Below are 4,638 nucleotides of genomic sequence, written 5' to 3'. Positions count from 1 at the left end.
CCATGTTTAGTGAAAGGGGTCAGTATTGCCTGAAAACTTTGGGGTTGATGCGCGATTTGTGGCCTGGCGCGCCCCCCGAGACAAGCTCATCGTGCGGACGCCCGTTGTGAAACTTACGCACGCGTGCGTGACGTAATGGTGGAAGGGCGGCTGGTGGAATAGGGTAATTGACGAGGAACTGCAACGTCGCGACGTCCATGTATTACTCTAGAAATGAATTAGAGCTGAAAAGAAACGCCGAATCTATTCGTGAACGAAGTCAAATGCAATGGTCCTTCGTCCTGTAGCCTGAGTGCGACATCAGTCACATGTCAAGTGGCAACCAGAGAAACTGCTGGACGCGGGCAGAAAAACGAAAGTACACAAAAGACGCAAAAAGTTACAAGAAAACTGTCTCGTCTGGCAGCCAACAACCCGTCATTACACACGAGTGCCGACAGCGATCTAATATGTAATGTGCTGGCACGGTATTTTTGCTTGACATGCCGAAGACAGCATTCATGCGTTTGTGTGAATATGTATTCCTGTATGTGTGTGAAGCTGTGCATATGATGATATGTTTCATTGTTTTAAGAAGAGTGCGCGCATGTGTGTGTGTGTGTGCACACACGCTTGTTTGTTTGTGTGCGCGCGTGTTTGTTAGTTTGTTGTGTGTGCGGGCGAACGTATATTAGTTGGTGTTTGTGTGTGTATGTACTTGTAAACCTGCTCGTGTGTCTGAGTTTATGGAGATGTGCATCGAGAAACTTAAAACAGACGAATCAGCAAACATAAATATCGAGATAAAATTGACAGATAAAAATGGAAAAGAAAAAAAGTGCAAAAAAATGCATACGACTCATTGCAGCAACAGCTTGTTGACGGCAAGGGCAGCTCGAATGAGAGAAATCGACGACCAACAAACATTGCAACTTGTGGTCGATATCTGGAGGGGCGGGCGAGTGTGCAGGGCTGCAGCTGGGACGAAAACATAATGCACATGATATCGATTGGGTGTCATCATTTCCACGCCAACGGTTTTTTCTTCTCCCCACCCCCTCCGACGTGCTACAATTACTCTTCTGCCCAAGGAAACCCATCGCAGGAAACCAGGTGCTCTCGAGTTAATAGATGGTCTCATAGCCCTTTCTTCCACCGAGCATTTCATTGTACAGCACACACGCCCCAAGGACGTTATAGCGCGCCTTCCATTTAAGTTCCCCCGCTGTGCCCACATCTGCCCGTCAGCCCAGTCGATGTCGTTACAAAGTGAATCCCCGCTCGGCCTCGCCTTTCCACCGTCAACGTTTTCTGTGGCTACTGTATTCGGGGAAAATATGTAATTCTGAATTCGTTTCTAGGAAGCAATGCGCTAACTTGCTCGCCCAGGCCATGTACCAACGGTAGGTTAGATCGGGCGAGGGATAGTGTGCGTAGGGACAGCAAGAGGGGGGTGAGGCCAGGGGGAGGATGGGTGAAGCGTACGCACGTGGTCACACCCAAACATCTGCCCGCAGTAACCGTCACCCAGAGAGGTTGCCTGATGCCACGATCACAGTCCTAAAACAGGCAATGGATAACGGAGACTCAACAAAATTGCACTTCAATGTCTTTGCATGAACTGTTCCATAGCACCCGGGAGCAGAACGGAGGCAAGTTTCAGACCGTTACGAATAATTATAAGTTGGGGTCATATTTTCGGGTGCGCGGTAGGTAACGCTCTACGAATTCCTTTAATTCCTCTGTAACGAATCACGCAATATGACCGTCATAAAAAGTTTAAATTCCAGTTTCAATCTAAGAAACGGCTACCTTGAATATTACAATAAATAATAATTTATTAGAACTGCCCATCGCACAGTGTTTTTTGCTATTTCATGTCAAAATTTCTTATTGAAACTGTTATTAGAAGAAACATTTAGTGATTTACACATGTCAATTATCTATATACAAGTGATTTCGATAATTTTACCAAATTGTGATTACTAGAAACTGAAATCATTAATTTATTTATTTAAAGGGCTATAACAAGGTATTTGTGTGGCCTACAAACAAATTTCTTGAACCATAAAACCCACTTCGGGTTCAACAGTGTACTGCATTTAGAATTTGGCAATATCATATTTAAGGGATGGAAACATCTACGTCCCGGTGGTGCCATCCGTAAAGTCCCAAGCATTTTGAGAGTAAAGGACGCGTCACTCCTGAGTCTTCGCCAACACCTCGGCCTGACGATATTATCTTTGGGATTAAAGTTCCTCTGATTTTCCTCTCGGACGCGTTTCTCCCCGGAACGAACGCGTGGCGAGGAGGCGGCTGCGACGGGACAAAAGCGAGGGACGCAGCTAACCAGGATCTTGGCTGTGCCCTCTACATTAACACATTTCTAAGCCTGACCGCTTCCAGACCTGCCTGGCGGGGAAGGGGGAGGCCCGCCAGCTGTCTGCCCGTGTCGACACGCTGCTACACGCTATACTTTGTGCGCGTTTTGTGGCAATAATAAACCATGTAACATTTTGACAACTGGGAGTTTGTATTCTAGCTACAAGCAACATGCCACAGAATGGAATTTCATTAGCAAAATTTGGGATGACAAAACATGGCATTTACCGCACAAGAAGGCAACACTGGGATACTGGGATGGCATGTCGGCTGTTCACTCCAAGGCTCACTGAACTCCGCATCCCTACGGCTTTCTATAAAAATTATAAAAGATTATAGTTTCATAATCAGCCGTCGCATAGTGCGGAGGGTGTGATACCATGAAATGCAACAAACACGGCAAACAAACAACAAAGAGTGGTGCCTCCTCGTGCCTGGAGTGGGTAGGGCAGGCTGAGGTCGGGTAGGGTGGCGGGCGCGGATAAGTAAGGGGGAGGGGGCACTCCCCAGGGACCTACCCGGAGGCTACTGGACATGTGGGAATCCCCAGAAGAAAATCTCTGCTGTCCCAGAAACACCGGGAACAGGAAGGAACAATTACGGCGACGTTTAATGACATGTCCCTTATTAGCACGTCGATCCTGCGGGGGTGGCTGCAGTGGGAGTGACGTGCGACGGGGATCCTCGTCCTATGATTTACAACCCCACACAAAAGATTTCGACCGAGCACCAAACTCATAAACAAGAATCTCAAGTGAAAATCTCTATAGGTCTAGGGCGGTTCTTTAGAAATTACATACTGATGGATAAAAAAATCCAAACGGTTTTCAACAACATATAATTAATAACAATTAAAAATATCCACATCTATATGGTTTTCAGCCACATAAGAATCAAAGGCGAATATCTGAAAGATTTGTTAAAGTATAGTAAAAGGGAACGTTTAATAATTAAATAAATCATGCTTCCATAAGCAACAGTTTAATCTATATTGTATTGAGAGTATTCTTACCTTCTCTTATGTTGATTGGACACTCGAGTAGATACGATCCAGCCAAATCTATTTTCCAGCAGGTATATACATAAATGATAAATATGTTGTTTTTCAACACAATAATCCATTCATCTGCAATTCTATTTCACTGGGAAGTTCGTAACTCCGCTGTAAATATACACCAAATAGTTGATAATAAATCATATCACACGTAAATCACAAGGCCAAAGATGTATTATAATCACCGGTTGTGAAAAAAATATGTACAACTCATACAGGCCAATTTCAACATACTTTCTCACAATGCATGTATAACGGAGAGGAGATATAACCACCCTCTAACCGTACTATCCGTCAACTGTTGGTGTGGGATTTTTTCTCAGCTGAGTATGTTGCCGGATTCCTCGTATAGATCATCGTACAATAATTTGGAAAAAGACGTGGATTAAATTCATGCATCATCTGAAATAATTACAATCAAAAGCGCAAACATATGGTAACTGTTTACAAATATTTAATGAAAATAAGTTATAAAGTAAAACATTATAACAACAAACTTAAGAGATGTCATACGTCCGGCAAGGAGATCAAGAGATGCCTGTGTACGACAAGTTTACATTTTCAAAGCGATATTATGATGTCTCTGATTGTATCTTTTATGTTTATCATGCTATTTTTGTATATATAATACGATGAAAGTACGAGATAACGGGGCAAATATTATAAATCTTTGCTGCACTACAAATACACATCATTACTGATTTTAGGCTGAAAACACAAGGCCATGAATGGAACCAATCCAAATACCAGAGTTAATATACACATACACACACACACACGCACACACGCACACACACACTTAAATAAATATATATATATATATATATATATATATATATATATATATATATATATATATATATATATATATATATGTATATACACACACATATATATATATATATATATACATATACATATACACACGCACACACACACACACACACACACACACACACACACACACACACACACACACACACACACACACATATATAAATATATATATATATGTATGTATATATACATACATATATATGTACATATATATTCATTTATATATACATATATCTATATATATAAAATATAAATTTAATTATATACATCAATATATATACATACACACACACACACACACACTCATATATATACACATTTATGTCTTTATATCTACACACACAGACACACACAAACACACACACACATACACACACACACACACA

General features: G+C 41.6%; 1 protein-coding gene across 3 annotated transcripts in view; it reads right to left on the bottom strand.

The window, feature by feature from the left end:
* The window catches only part of LOC122257428 (uncharacterized), a 72,084-nt gene extending 68,369 nt beyond the window's left edge, over positions 1-3,715 (bottom strand). For 2 of the 3 annotated variants that reach the window (XM_043022709.2, XM_043022708.2), the window contains exon 1: positions 3,374-3,709. The gene's annotated coding sequence lies outside the window, so the exon portion shown is untranslated. Of the gene's footprint in view, positions 1-3,373 lie in introns of all 3 variants that reach the window. The other variant, XM_043022707.2, reaches the window with a different exon arrangement.
* Positions 3,716-4,638: the final 923 nt, after the last annotated feature.

This window comes from Penaeus japonicus, unplaced genomic scaffold, assembly GCF_977035675.1.
Source record: "Penaeus japonicus unplaced genomic scaffold, GWHDUDI00000001_assembly GWHDUDI00000024, whole genome shotgun sequence".
In the NCBI taxonomy this organism is placed as follows: Eukaryota; Metazoa; Arthropoda; class Malacostraca; order Decapoda; family Penaeidae; genus Penaeus; species Penaeus japonicus.
The sequence above is the reverse complement of the archived record's forward strand: the minus strand, read 5'-3'. Positions and strand labels throughout refer to the sequence as shown.